We start from the raw sequence: 16,250 nt of genomic DNA on the forward strand, positions 1-16,250 counted from the left end.
AACAGTTTTTTTTTTTTTTTAAATTAAAAAGATGCAAATCAGGTTCCCCTTGCAAAAAACTGACACTAGTGTATTTTTATTTATAAAATTGCATACCACCATCTCCTTTGGTGATATGATCAAAGTTCTTCACATCTAGAGTCTAGACTGTGAGAAACAAACTCACCTGTCCAAACCCAAAGAATGGACCCAGAGACACAGAGAACAGTGGAAGTGATACTTTTAATACAGTCTTGCAAGATGGGGTGTCTGGTGGACAGGCACACCCAGCACGGTTACAGCAAGCAATTTATCCTCTAGTGTGTGGGTCCCTCTCCTGGTTCCTCAGAGGTTGAGTACTGTGGAGTCACAATCTTCCTGGACGTCACCTGTTGGTTGTTGAGTAGGGTTGTTTTATTTGTTTGTTTTCTGAGATGGAGTCTCATTCTGTCGCCCAGCCTGGAGTGCAATGGCATGATATTGGCTCACTGCAACCTCCGCCCCCCAGGTTCAAGCGATTCTCCTGCCTCAGCCTCCTGAGTAGCTGGGATTATAGGCACCTGCCACCACGCCCAGCTAATTTTTGTATTTTTAGTAGAGACAGGGTTTCACCATGTTGGCCAGGCTGGTCTCAAACTCCTGACAAGTGATCCACCCGCCGTGGCCTCCCAAAGTGCTGGGATTACAGGCATGAGCCACCTTGCCTGGCCAGGTAGGGATTTTGGGTGTTTTCTTTAGGGTTGTCTCACTGCATTTTGTTGCAGCCCATAATGCATTGCGATTATAGTCCACTCAAGGGCTTTTTAAGTATTTGACTTATGACCTAGGTAGTCAGGCAAGCTGGTAAAAGAATAGATAAAGTGAGCTATTTTGCAGGCTAGTAAATCTTCATTCTAGACTAAACTCTTAGGTTTGGATGAGAGCAACTAAGGGTGCCCCAACTAGCAGGCTCCAGCTATTAAAGCAGGGGCCTAGTATATTCTGTCCTTCTGTAGTTTGCAGACCCAAGCCTACCTGAGGTCTTGGAAATGGACCACCATTTACATATTTCCTACACAGACTTTGGAGGTATTCAGCCATTTTTCCTTTCCTTTTTCTTTTCTCACTTCTTCTTTCTCTCTCTTTTTTTTTTTTTTGACAGAGTTTCATTCTGTTGCCCAAGCTGGATTGCAGTGGCATGATCATAGCTCACTGCAGCCTCTAACTCCTAGGCTCAAGTGATCTTCCAATCTCAGCCTCCTGAGTAGCTGGGACTACAGGTATGCACCACCACACCCAGCTAATTATTTTTTTAGAGACAGGGTTTTGCCATGTTGCCCAGGCTGGTCTCAAACTCCTGAACTCAAGTGATCATCCTGCCTCAGCCTTCCAAGGTGCTGGGATTACAGGCCTGAGCCACCATGCCCAGTCTTCTCTTTTAATTGCATTGTCTGGCTAGCAATAAATCAGTCTTCTATATACTCAGTATAATCTGTTATTTCCACACGGCATGATTTTAAAAGTCATTTTAAGTGATAGTTAGGGAATCGGGTAAAATTCCACCGAACTTGATCACAGCCAACCAAACAAATGGATAGCAGACAGTGACAACACCTTACTCCCCCTCTGCCTGCTGGCTGGTAGGTTTCTTGGACTTCCATTCTCGGGCACACCCTCATTCAAGAAACTTTTAAGATGGTGTTGATGGGGAGGTAGTGTGTGAGAATGAGTTAGGATCATCGATCATCGTTACCATTTCTTTGAAGCATTCCAAATTGTAACCAAACTTGAAACAAATGCCCCTGGCTGAGTCTGGGTGTGTTGGGGGCCAAGTATATAACTGGAAGTTCTCTGGATTAATGTCTACATATAATAAATATAATGCTTATTACAGGTGGTTTTTAAATGTGCTAATATCATACTAACCATAACCACAATGGTTGTTTAGAACTGAAGACTAACAGAAGGTTTTTTGGACTAATTTAATCGCTGACTTTGAAATTGCCAGTGCAGTGATAATAAAAAGCAGACTTACTTTTGGTGGTTGTCTTGTTACCTTCAACCTTCCTGCAGACTGCGTCCCCCTCATTGCCTGTATGAGGTGGGTCCTGCTGCCCTGTTGTGCTCAGTAAATGTTTTGATGATCCTAAGGAGAGGTCCTTAATGGGCATCCCCAGAAAGGAGTGAAGGAAGGAGTGATCCCAGGACAGGGAGCCATTGCTTCTGAGTCTTAGGCCTGACTCAGTTATAACATGCTATGTGTCCTTAGGGAAGTCACATCCTCTCCGTGCTTCAGATGGGATATTCTTTCCCTGCTCTGCTTAGCCTGGATGATGGAGATGTCAGGCCTTGGGCAGAAGTGAATGACAAATGCTTGCCTGCTCCAACCCTGGGCACCTGTCTAGGAGTCACACCCACACTGGTGCTGGGCCAGGTCAGCCTCATCTGCCCATCCCCTTCTACTCTGGCTCCCCAGCTATCCTTACACCTAGCTAGGCCTTTTAATGCTTAGTAGGGGCCCCTCACCTCAAGGGGCTGATCTCTGATGCTCTCAAAGACCCCTGTTCCTGGAGTTGCCCCAGGGCTGCCACTGTGGGCGCCTCTTCCCAGCCTGTGCAAAAACACCTTCCCAGTGTCTCTCTGCTGCACTGGTTTCACAGCACCGGGCTGTGGCCCCAAAGGACATCTTCCAGTCCTGTCACTCAGCCATCCAGTGAGTTATGCTACAGCTGAGCTTGGTTAAAAGGCAGCCTCATTCCTGCCTGGAACTTCTGCTCCTTTCCCACTTTTAATCTGATGGCTGAGTCTGACTCACTTCAGGGCTGTGAGGACAACAGATGGCCCAGAAGAGGACAAATGCACACACACACACACACGCACGCACACACGCACGATAGATACACCCCATGTTTCACATTACTTTAGCTAAGGGTAGTGAGATGGCCACAGAGTAAGAGCAGATGCAGCCGGTCATGGCCTGGCTTTTGACCTTCCCCAGTTCCCTGTGCAGTGGTTGGTACGTTCTCTGAGTAGGTAGGATCCTTCCAGAACAGAGTAAAAGGCTGAGTTCCTGCTATGCCACAAAGTATTTTATATAAGTTTCCATCACTTCCAGAAGAACCTACATAACAATGAAGGCCCGCCCTTGTAATATTCACCAAGGTTGAATTTCCCTACTTCCTAAAGCTTCAATATTACCATTCCAGCCTTCCCGTGACCCGGATAACTCTTCCAAGCTCATCTCGCCAGTGTCCTGAGTCTTTATTTCCATTGAGGGACTACCTCATACCCATCAAACATGACAGGAGGGGTCTGAATGCCATTGGTTGGCAGAGATTTTCTTCCCTGGTTCTCCCCTGTGAAGACTGAGTTGTTCAGAGTCTGCCAACGCTGAGAGACAGCTCGGGAGGTTTTGTCTGCCTAGTGTATACAGAGGAGCCTGTGATGGGTCACATCTAATGTCTTGCCAAAGCAGAGAGGAGACCATGATGGGGATGTCCCTGTCCTAACAGAGGTGAGGGGCAGGACACCCAAACAGATATGCAGTGCATACACTGGAAGTTAAGGTCCATGACGACAGCGACTTTTGTTTACTATTGTGTTATAGGACCTCAATAAATATTTCTTCAATGAGTCACTGGAACCACACTTACAGTATATTAAAAATATGCATTACCCGGGCGCAGTGGCTTTAATCCCAGCACTTCGGGAGGCCGAGGCGGACAGATCACCTGAGGTCAGGAGTTTGAGACCAGCCTGGCCAACATGGTGAAACCCCATCTCTACTTAAAATACGAAAAATTTGCCGGGCGTGGTGGCAGGTCCCTGTAATCCCAGCTACTCAGGAGGCTGAGGCAGGAGAATTGCTTGAACCTGGGAGGCAGAGGTTGCAGTGAGCCGAGATCGCGTCATTGCACTCCACCCTGGGGGACAAGAGCGAGACTTCATCTCAAAAAAAAAAAAAAAAACATAGAATGACGAAATACTTTTTCACTCATCATTTAGCAAACATTTAAAAGATGATAACATCCAGGCTGGGCACGGTGGCTTACACCTGTAATCCCAGTATTTGGGAGGCCAAGGCAGGTGGATCACTTGAGCTCAGGAGTTCAAGACCAGCCTGGGTAAAATAGTGAGACCCCATCTTTACAAAAAATACAAAAATTAGCCAAGCATGGTGGCACATGCCTGTAGTCCCAGCTACTCGGAAGGCTGAGGTGGGAGGATGGCTTAAGCCCGAGAGGCAGAAGTTGCAGTGAGCTGAGACTGCGCCACTGCACTCCAGCCTGGGTGACAGAGCAAGGCTCTGACTCAAAAATAAATAAATAAATAAAAGATGATAACATTGTTTTGGTGATAATGCAGGAAAATATGCAGTCCTCACTGCTAAGTGGGCAACACCGCCACATATAGTGGCACGGGCTATGCACTGCACAACTGCATAATTGTAAGAGTATTACCAGTGGAGGGTGTCCAGGTTCTTGGCGTCTTGAACAAAGAATTGGACAAAATGCGCAAACAAAGTAAGGAAAGAATGAAGCAACAAAAGCAGAAATTTACTGAAAATGAAAGTATACCCACAGTTTGGGAATGGACCCGAGCATAGGGGCTCAGGGACCCCATTACAGAATTTTTGGGAATTTAAATACCCTCTAGAGGATTCCTTTGGTTACTTGGGGTACGCCCTGTGTAAATGAAGAGGATGAAGTAAAGTTACAAAGTCATTTACTTAGTATATGCCTCATGGAGAGGATATTTCCTGTCATAGCTGAAGTGTGAAATCGGCCTTATGTTGCCTGCCTCCAGACCCTATTTTCCTGCCTCAAGAAGAAGACCTGATGGAAGGGATTGTGATAAAATGTATCAAAAGCCTGAAAAGTGTACATACTCTTTGAACCAAGAGTTCTCCTACTCCTAGGATTTAGCTCTAAGGAATAACTGTGAGGTAAATGAAGATTTAGCCAAGGATCTTCATCACATCGTTTATGGTAGTGAGAAAAAGTCTAGGTGATTAAAAATAGTGAATGATTGACTAAAGAATATCACACACACACACACCCATATAGCAGATTGCTCTTCAGGAATTTAAATGACACTCTAAGGAATAAATTTAATAACCCAGGCAGGTAGTGGCATATGCAGTAGAAACCCACTTTTAAAAGGTGTTGGTATATATATGCATGTGAATTTTTATGTGTGTACACAGGAAAAAAGCCTAGAATAAACCTAGAATAAATAAATAAATCTGGGTGAAGAATTACAAATGCTAGCTATTTTATTGTTTTTGTGTTTTATCTATTAAATAATTTTTCCAAAATGAATGTGCATTGGCTACATGATTTTTAAAAATTTTAAAAACCTTATTTTAAAAATACTGGAGGAAAATACAATAATAAATTATTACAGGTTGTTTTGGAAGGGATAAGATTTTGTTTTTGTTTTTGTTTTTGTTTTTTGAGACAGAGCCTCGCTCTGTCGTCCAGGCTGGAGTGCAGCGGCACACGGTCTCTGCTCACTGCAAGCTCTGTCTCCTGGGTTCACGCCAGGTCTCTGCTCACTGCACGCTCCGCCTCCCACGTTCACGCCATTCTCCTGCCTCAGCCTCCTGAGTAGCTGGGACTACAGCCGCCTGCCACCACGCCCAGTTAATTTTTTATATTATTTTTAGTAGAGACGGGGTTTCACTGTGTTAGCCAGGATGGTCTCGATCTCCTGACCTCGTGATTCGCCCGCCTCGGCCTCCCAAAGTGCTGGGATTACAGACGTGAGCCACTGCACCTGGCCGGAAGGGACAAGATTTTGAATTATTCTATACCTCCCTCTTTTACTATAAAGCTGAAGTAATTTTATAATGGAAAAATAAACTTTTAGAAGAGAAATAGGAGATTTGGGGATCAAGTCAATAGATTAGCACATGCTAAAATTTAGCTTTTTACTTGAAAACCACAAAAATGATAGAAAAAAATTTAAATATATACATAAAAATAAACATACACCCATTCTCAAAATCTTTGTCCACCAGAAACCAAAAATAAATATCCCACTATTGGAAGTAGGAATTGAACCTCAAAACCTGCGGGAGCTGGGTCTAGAAACAGGCTTTGGGCCTGTGGTAGCCAGCCTTCAGGATGGTCCCAGAGGACCCTTACCTCCTGGTATTCATGCCCTTGTGCAGTCTCCTCCCACAGTGAATCAGGGCTGACCTGTTATTAGTAGAGTATGATGCAAGTGACAGTGTGTGACTTTCAAACTGGGTTATAAAAGGCACTGCAGCTTCCATGTTGGTCTTTTGGATCACTGGATCTAGGGGAAACCAACGACCATGTTGTGAGGACACTTAAGCAGTTCTTTGGAGGCTCACATGGAGAGGAAAGAACTGGGGGACAAGCTACCCTGCAAGTCAACCCTAACAACTTGGTTGATAACACAAAGCCACAAAGGAAAAGGTACATGAAGCAGGGCCCTTTGAACCTCGGGAGCACAGTTTGGCACCATGTACCAAAGGCATTTTTGCTTTAATTAATAAACCAATATTGATACATTATTATTAACTATAGTCTATATTAAGGTTCTCTTTTTTCGTATTGTACAGATCTGTGGGGTTCTGACAAATGCATAATGTGTATCCACCATTACACTGTCATACAGAATAGTTTTACTGCCCTGAAAAGCCTCTGTACTCTACCTATTTAACCCTCTGCCCTCACAACAAACCCCTGGCAACCACTGACTGACCTTTTTACATTCCCTATAGTTCTGCTTTTTGCAGAAATCATACACTGTGTAGACTTTTCAGACTGGCTTCTTTCACTTAGTAATATGCATTTGTTTCTTCCGTGTCTTTTCTTAGCTTGCTAGCTCATTTCTTTCTATTGCTGAATAATATTCCATTGAATGGATGTGCCAGACTTAAATTCATTCATCTTTTAAAGGACATCTTGGTTGGCTTCCAGTTTCTGCCAATTGTGAATAAAGCTACTGTAAATATTCATGTGCAGGTTTTTGTGTGGACATAAGTTTACAACTCATTTGGGTAAATATCTAGGAGTGCCATTACTGGATCATATGCTGCAAATATTTTAGTTTTATAAGGAACTGCTGAACTCTTCCAAAGTGGCTATACTGTTTTGCATTCTTAATCAGCAATGAAAGGGCATTCTGTTGCCAGCATTTGGTATTGTCAGTTTTGTGGATTTTAGTCACTCTAAAAGATATGTAGTGAAATCTAATTTTAATTTGCAATCTCCTAATGACATATGATATGGATCTTAATTTCTATGCTTATTCGTCACCTGCATATTTTCTTTAGTGAGGTGTAATTTTCAGACCTTTTGCCCGTTTAAAAAATTAGGTTCTTTTCTTATTGTTGAGTTTTAAGTATTTATAATTTTGAATACCAGTCCTTTATCAGTTAATGTGTTTTGCAAATAACTTCTAATCCTTGGCTTACCTTTTCATGCTCTTAACATTGTTTCACAGAGCAGAAGTTTTTAATTTTTGTGAAGTTCAGTATAAGAATTTTTTATTCCATGGGTTGTGCTTTTGATGTTGAATTTAAAAACTCATCACCAAACCCCAAACCACCCAGATTTGTTCCTATATTAGCTTCTGTAAGTTTTGTAGTTTTATGTTTCACGTTGAAGTCTAAGATCCATTTTGATCTAACTTTTGTAAAAGGTGGAAGGACTCCGTCTGGCTTTTCCCATTTGTTAAAAAGATTATCTTGCCTATTCCTGCACTGAATTGCCTTTGCTTCTTTGTCAAATATAATTTGACTATATTTATGCGGGTGTATTTCTGGGCTCTCTATTCTGTGCTGTTGATCAATTTGTCTGTTTTTTCACCAATACCACACAGTCTTGCCTACTTTAGATTTATAGTAAGTCATAAAGTCAGGTAGTGTTAATCCTCTGACTTTGTTCTTTTTCAGGATTGTGTTGGTCATTCTGGGTCATTTGACTTCCCACATTAACTTTAGAATCTGTCAATATTCACAAATTAGCTTATTCAAGTTATATTTGGGTTGTGTTGAATCTATACATAGAGTTGGGGAGAATTCTCATCTTAAAATTATTGAGTTTTGCTATTCATATACAGGGAATATCTCTCCATTTGTTTATATCTTCTTTGATTTTTGTCATCAGAGTTTTCTATGTTTCCTCATATTGATTCTGTACATATTTTGTTGGATTTATGCCTAGGTATTTCATTATTTTTGGTGGTAATGTAAATAGCATTATGTTTCTAATTTCAACTTCTAACTGTTCATTGATGGCACAAAGGAAAGCACTAAACTTTTAAATATTAACTTTATATTCTGTGAACTTCCTATAATCATTTATTAGTTCCAGGAGTCTTTTATTGTTGAATCTTTAGGATTTTCTATGTACACAGTTATGCCATCTGTGCACAGAAATAAAGACAGCTTTATTTCTTCTTTCCCAATTGGCATGCCTTTTATTCTCTTTTCTTGTCTTATTGCACTAGCAAGAAATTCTAGTGCAATATTAAATAGGAGTGGTGAAAGGGGACATCTTTGCCTTGTACCCAGTATTAGGGGGGAAAACATCCAGTTTCTCATTGTTAAGTATGATGTTAGTTGTAGAATGATTGTAACTCCCATTTGTTAATTTGAGAATGTTTCCTATTATTCCTAGGTTGCTGCGAGTTTTTATTATGAAAGGGTGTTGGATTTTTGCCTTTTCTGCATCCATTGATATGATCACATGATTTTCTTCTTGAACTTACTGATTTGATGAATTACATTAATTGATTTTTGAATGTTGAACCAGTTGTTCATGCCTGGAATAAATCTTGCTTGGTCAAATCATGGTGTATAATGATTTTTATACATTGTTGGATTTGATTTGCTAATTTAAAAAAAAAATTGGGGCTACATAGTAGGTATATATATTTATGGGGTACATGTGATATTTTGATTCAGGCATTCAATGTGTAATAATCACATCAGGATAAGTGGGGTATCCATCACCTCAAGCATTTATCCTTTGTGTTACAAACAATCCAAATATACTCTTTTAGTTATTTTAAATTGTGCAATAAATTTTGTTGACTGTAGTCACCCTGTTGTGCTATCAAATACTAGATCTTATTCATTCTATCTAACTATATTTTTGTACCCATATACCATCTCCACTTCCCTCCCCACTCCCCCAACTACCCTTCCCAGCCTCTGGTAACCACCATTCTACTCTTTATCTCCATGAGTTCAATTTAAAAAATTTTTAGCTCCTCCAAATAAGTGAGAACATGTGAAGTTTGCCATTCTGTGCCTGGCTTGTTTCACTTAACATAATGACCTTCAGTTTCATCCATGTTGTTGCAAATGACAGGATCTCATTCTTTTTTATGGCTGAATAGTACCCCATTGTGTATATGTACCACATTTTCTTTATTCATTCATCTATTGATGGACACTTACATTGCTTCCAAATGTTGGCTATTGTGAATAGTGTGACAGTAAACATGGAGTGCAAATATCTCTTTGATATACTGATTTCCTTTCTTCTGGGTATATACCTAGCAGTGGGATTGATGGATCATATGGTATCTCTATTTTTAGTTTTTTGAGGAACTTCCAAACTGTTCTTCATAGTGTTTGTACCAATTTACATTCCCACCAACAGTGTATGAGGGTTGCCTTTCCTTTACGTCCTCACCAGCATTTGTTATTGCCTGTGTTTTGGATAAAAGCCATTTTAACTGGGGTGAGAGGATATCTCACTGTAGTTTTGATTTGCATTTCTCTGATGATAATGATGTTAAGCAACTTTTCCTATGCCTGTTTGCCATTTGTATGTCTTCTTTTGAGAAATGTCTATTCAAATGTTGTGCCCATTTTAAACTCAGATTATTAGATTTTTTTTTCCCCATTGAGTTGTTTGAGTTCCTTATATATTCTGGTTATTAATCTCCTATCAGATGGATAGCTTGCAAATATTTTCTCCCATTCTGTGGGTTTTCTCTTCACTTTGTTGATTGTTTCCTTTGCAGTGAAGAAGCTTTTTAACTTCATGTGATCCCATTTGTCCATTTTTGCTTTGGCTGCCTGTGCTTGTGAGGTATTACTTTGCCAAGTCCAATGTCTGGGAGAGTTTCTCCAATGTTTTCTTTTAGTGGTTTCATAGTTTGTGGTATTAGATTTCAATCTTTAATTCATTTTAAAATGATTTTTGTATATATTGCAGGAGATAGTCTAGTTTCATTCTTCTGCATATGGATATCCACTTTCCCCAGTGCCATTTATTGAAGAGACTGTCCTTTTTCCCAACTTATGTTCTTGGCATCTTTGTTTAAATAAATCGGATGGATTTGTTTCTGGGTTCTCTATTCTGTTCCATTAGTCCATCTGTTTTTATGCCATTAACATACTGTTTTGGTTATTACAGCTCTGTAGTATAATTTGAAGTCAGGTAATGTGATTCCTCAAATTTGTTCCTTTTGCTCACAATAGCTTTGGCTATTCTGGGTCTTTTGTGGTTCTATATGAATTGTAGACTTTTTTTCTATTTCTGTTAAGAATGTCACTGGTATTTTGATAGGAATTGCATTGACTCTGTAAATTGCTTTGGATAGTATGGACATTTTAACAATACTGATTCTTCCAACCCATGAACATGGAATATTTCTATTTTTTGTGTCTTCCTCAATTTATTTTACCAATGTTTTATAGTTTTCATTGTAGAGACCTTTCACTATTTTGGTTTATTGTTAAGTATTTTATTTTACTTGTGACTATTCCAAATGGAATTACTTTCTTGATTTATTTTTCAGATTGTTCATTCTTGGCATATAGAAATGCTACAGATTTTTGTATGTTGATTTCGTATTCTGCAACTTTACTGAATTTATCAGTTCTAACAGTTTTTTGGTGGAGCCTTTAGGTTTTTCCAAATAGAAGATCAGATTGTCTAAAAACAAGAGTAATTTGATTTCTTCTTTCCCAATTTGGGTGCCCTTTATTTCTTTCTCTTGTCTGATTGCTCTAGCTAGGACTTCCAGTACTATGTTGAATAATAGTGTACTGGGCATCCTTGGCTTATTCCAGATCTTAAAGGAAAGGATTTTAGTTTTTCTCCATTCAGTACGATACTAGCGATGGGTCTGTCATATATGGGTTTTATTATATTGCGGTACATTCCTTCTCTACCCAGTTTTTTGAGGGTTTTTTTTTTTTTTTTATCATGGAGGGATGTTGAATTTTATCAAATGCTTTTTCAGCATCAATTAAAATGATCATGTAGTTTTTGTCCTTCATTCTTGTTGATAAGATGTATCAAATTGATTGATTTGCATATGTTGACCCATACTTGTATTTCTGGGATGAATCTCACTTGGTCATAATGAATTATTATTATTAGTATTTGAGACAGAGTTTTGCTTTTGTTGCCCAGGCTGGAGTGCATGGCGCAATCTGCAACAGCTCACTGCGACCTCCACCTCCCAGGTTCAAGCAATTCTCCTGCCTCAGCTTCCCTAGTAGGTGGGATTACAGGCCCCCGCCACCACGCCTAGCTAATTTTTGTATTTTTAGTAGATGAGGTTTCACCACATTGGCCAGGCTGGTCTCAAACTCCTGACCTCAGGTTATCTACCTGCCTCAGCCTCCCAAAGTGTTGGGATTACAGGCTTGAGTCACCATGCCCGGCCATGAATGATATTTTAAATGTGTCTGTGAATTTGGTTTGCTAGTATTTTGTGGAGAATTTTTGCATCAATGATCATCAGGGATCCTGGCCTGTAGTTTTCTTTTTTTGATATGTCTTTCTCTGGTTTTGGTATCAGAGTAATACTGGCCTTGTAGCGTGAGTTTGGAAGTATTCCCTTCTCTATTTTTCAGAATAGTTTGAGTAGGATTGGTATTAGTTCTTCTTTAAATGCTTGATAAAATTCAGCAGTGAAGCAACTGGGTCCTGGGCTTTTCTTTGCTGTGAGACTTTTTATTATGGCTTTGATCTCATCACTTGTTATTAATCTGTTCAGGTTTTGGATTTCTTCGTGGTTCAATCTTGGTAGGTTGATTTGTGTATTTCTTGTAGACTTTCCAGTTTATTGGCATATAGTTGCTCATTGTAGTGTCTAATAATCCTTTGAATTTCTGCAGTATCAGTTTTAATGTCTCCTTTTCATCTCAGATTTTATTAGAGTCTTCTCTTTTTTTTTTTTCTTAGTTGGGCTAAAGGTTTATCAATATTGTTTGTCTTTTCAAAAAAAGAAATTTTTGTTTCATTGATCTGTATTTTTTAATTTCAATTTTATTTACTTCTGCTCTGATTTTATTTCTTCTAGTGATTTTGGGTTTGGTTTGCTTTTGCTTTTCTAGTTTTTTAAGATGCATCATTAGATTATTTGAAGTTTTTCTACTTTTTTGATATAGGTGCTTATTGCTGTAAATTTTCCTCTTAGTGCTGCTTTTGTTGTATCCCATAGGGTTTGGTATGTTGTGTTTCCATATTCATTTATTTCAATAAACTTTTTTCTTTTTTCCTATTTTTTTCTATTTGTAAATTTTTTATACAATAACAAAATGTTTTTCACTTTCCGTCTTAAATTTCTTTATTGACCCACTAGTCATTTAAGAGCATATTGTTTAATTTCCATGTGCTTGTACAGTTTCCAAAATTCCTCTTGTTATTGGATTTCTAGTTTTATTCCATTGTGGTCAGAGAAGATACTTGATAGTATTTCAGTTTTTTGGAATTTTTAAAAACTTGTTTTGGGGCCTAACCTATTGTCTATCCTTGGAATGATCCATGTGCAGAGAAGAATGTGTATTTTGTAGTCATTGGATAAAATGTTCTATACATATCTATTAGGTCCATTTGGTCTATAGATGGAATCTATAGTTCAGATTAAGTCGTTTCTTTGTTGATTTTCGGTCTGCATGATCTGTTCAATGCTGCATGTGGGATGCTGAAGTCTCCAGTTATTGTACTGGAGTCTGTCTCTCCAGCTCTAATAATATATGCTTTATATATGCACCCAGTGTTGGGTGCATATAGGTTTACAATCGTTATATTCTCTTGATGAATTGACCCCTCTATTATTTCATGATCTTGTCTCTTTTTATGGTTTTTGTCTTGAAATATACTGCTGTCTTTTGGTTTCCATTTGCAAGGAATGTCTTTTTGCATCCCTTTATTTTCAGTTTACGTGTGTCTTTAAAGATGAAGTGTGTTTCTTGTAGGCAAGACATTATTGGGTCTTATTTTTTTTAAATCCATTCAGCCACCTTTCCTTCCTTCCTTCTTTCCTTCCCTTCCTTCCTCCCTCCCTCCCTCCCTGCTTCTTTCTTTTCTTTCCTTTCCTTCCTTTCTTTCCTTTCTTTCTTTCTTGCCTTGTTCTGTCACCCAGGCTGGAGTGCAGTAGCACAGTCTTGGCTCACTGCAACCTCCAGCGCCCAGGTTCAAGTGATCTTCTTGCCTCAGCCTCCCAAGTAGCTGGGACTACAGACATGCCATGACGCTTGGCTAGTTTTGTGTTTTTAGTAGAGAGACAGGGTTTCGCCATGTTGGCAAGGCTGGTCTCAAACTCCTGACCTCAGGTAATCCACCTACCTTGGCCTCCCAAAGTGTTGGGATTACAGGTGTGAGTCACTGTGCCTGGCCCACTTTATGTCTTTTGACTGGAGAGTTTAGTCCATTTATCTTCAGTGTTATTATTGATAAGGATTTACTCTTGCCATTTTGTTATTTGTTTTCTGGTTGTTTTGTAGTCTTCTTTTCCTTCTTTCCTTCCTTTCCATCTTCCTTTTTACAGTGATTTTCTCAGGTAGTATGTTTTAATTTCTTGCTATTACTTTTGTATATCCATTGTATTTTTTTTATTTGAGGCCACCATAAGGCTTGCAAATCTTGTAACCCGTTATGTTAAACTGATGACAACTTAACACTGATTGCATAAACCAACTAACAAACAAGCAAAGAGATTAATAAAAACTATACACTTTAACTTCATCCCCCTGCTTTTGACTTTTTGTTGTTTCTATTTATATCTTATTATACTGTCTATGTCTTAAAAAGTTGTAGTTATTATTTTTGATAGGGTCATCATTTAGTCTTTCTACTCAAGATATCAGTAGTTTACATACCACAATTACCGTGTTATAATATTCTGTGTCTGTGTACTTATGATTATCTGTGAATTTTATACCTTCAGATGATTTTTTTTTTTTTTTGAGACAGGGCTTCACTGTCACCCTCACTGGAGTACAGTGGAATGTGGCTCACTGCAGCCTCAACCTCCCAGGCTCAAGCAATCCTCTCATCCCAGACTTTCAAATAGTTGGGACTTTAGGCACATACCACCATGCTCAGCTAATTTTTACTTTTGGTAGAGATGGGGTTTCATTACGTTACCCAGGCTGGTCTTGAACTCCTGGACACAAGCAATCCCCCAACCTTGGCTTCCCAAAGGGCTGGGATTAAAGGTGTGAGCCCCCAGATGATTTCTTATTGCTCAATAACATCCTTTTTGTTTTTTTAATTGAAGAGATTCCTTTAGCATTTCTTGTAGGAAAGATCTGGTGTTGATGAAATCCCTCAGCTTTTGTTTGTCTGGGAAAGTCGTTATTTTTCCTTCATGTTTGAAGGATATTTTCACTGGATAATTCCAGTATAAAAACGTTTGTCTTCCTTTAGCACTTTAAGTATGTCATGCTAGTCTCTCTCCTGGCCTGTAAGGTTTCCACTGAGAAGTCTGTTGCCAGATGTATTGGAGCTCCTTTGTATGTTATTTGTTTCTTTGGCTGCTTTTAGGATCCTTTTTTATCTTTGACTTTTGGGAGTCTGATTATTAAATGTCTTGAGGTAGTGTTATTTGGGTTAAATCTGCTTGGTGTTCTATATAATCTTCTTGTATTTGAATATTGGTATCTTATATCTCTAGATTTGAGAAGTTCTCTGTTATTATCCTTTTGAATAAATTTTCTACCCCAGTCTCTCTCTCTACTGCCTCTTTATGGCCAATAACTCTTAGATTTGCCCTTTGGAGGCTATTTTCTAGATCTTGTAAGCATGCTTCATTCTTTCTTATTATTTTTTCTTTTGTCTCCTGACTCTATTTTAAAATACACTGTCTTCAAGCTCACTAATTCTTTCTTCTGCTTGACAAATTCTGCTGTTAAGAGACTCTGATGCATTCTTCAGTATGTCAGCTGCATTTTTCAGCTCCAGAGTTTCTGCTTGGTTCTGTTTAACTATTTCAACCTCTTTGTTAAATTTATCTGATAGGATTCTGAATTTCTTCTCTGTTATCAACATGATTTTGTTGAGCTTCTTCAAAATGGCTATTTTGAATTATCTGTCCAAATATTCATAAATCTCTGTCTGAGATTGGCCCCAGGTGGGTCCATAGATGTCGTCCAGAAGGCACGGCCTATAGTTGGGAATCTTAGGAGTCTACCTGATGCTGTATTCTACTGAGGCTGCGCTGGCATCCAAGCCACAAGACAAAGTCCTTTCCACTATTCCCTCCCCTTTCCTCAAGCAGAGGAGTCTCCCCATGGCCACCACTGTCCCAGGCCCATGGTGAGTACTACCTGGCTACCACCAATGTTCATTCAAGACCCAAGGGCTCTTCAGTCAGATTATGGTGAATGCTTGTAGTCCTGATTCTCTCCTTTCAGGGCAGTGGGCTTCCCTCTGGCCCAGTACGGGTCCAGAAATGCCATCCAGGAGCCAAGACCTAGAATTGGGGCCCCAGAGTCCCACTTGGTACTCTACCCAACCGTGGCCAAGCTGGTACCCAAGCTGCAAGACAAAGTCCCCTTTACTCTTCCCTCTCCTTTCCTTAGGCAGAAGGGGTCTCTCCCTGTGGCCACCATAGCTGGGAATATACTGGGTCACACATGAAGCCAGTGTGGCTCTGAGTCTCACCCAAGGCCTGCGGCCAGTACTACTTGGCTAACACTGCTGATTATTCAGGGCCAAAGGGCCCTTTAGTCAGCAGGTGATGAATTTTGCCAGAACTGGGTCCTTCTGTTCTGGCAGCGGGTTCCCTTCTGGTAAGTTTAGAAATGTCATCCAGAAGCTAGAGCCTGGAATGAGTGCCTCAGACCTCTGCTTGGTGTCCTAGTCTACTGTGGCTGAGCTGGTATCCAATTTGCCCAAAGAAAAGTCCTCTTTACTCTTCTCCTCTCCTCAAGCAGAGGGAAAGAATCTTTCCTGGAGCTGTAAGCTGTGCTGCCTGGAGTTGGGGGAGAAATGACACAAGCACTCCCTTGATCACCCCAGCTGGTGTCTCACTAGGTCACATGCCTCCCAAGTACACTG

At 39.9% G+C, this 16,250-nt stretch overlaps 1 protein-coding gene across 2 annotated transcripts in view; it reads right to left on the reverse strand.

Moving 5' to 3' along the window:
- Positions 1 to 206: 206 nt before the first annotated feature.
- Positions 207 to 16,250, reverse strand: part of FKBP1A (FKBP prolyl isomerase 1A) — a 54,117-nt gene continuing 38,073 nt past the window's right edge. For both annotated transcript variants that reach the window (XR_007717076.1, XR_007717075.1), the window contains exon 6: positions 207 to 368. The gene's annotated coding sequence lies outside the window, so the exon portion shown is untranslated. The remainder of the gene's footprint in view (positions 369 to 16,250) is intronic.

This window comes from Macaca thibetana, chromosome 10 (genome assembly GCF_024542745.1).
Source record: "Macaca thibetana thibetana isolate TM-01 chromosome 10, ASM2454274v1, whole genome shotgun sequence".
Taxonomy (NCBI): Eukaryota; Metazoa; Chordata; class Mammalia; order Primates; family Cercopithecidae; genus Macaca; species Macaca thibetana.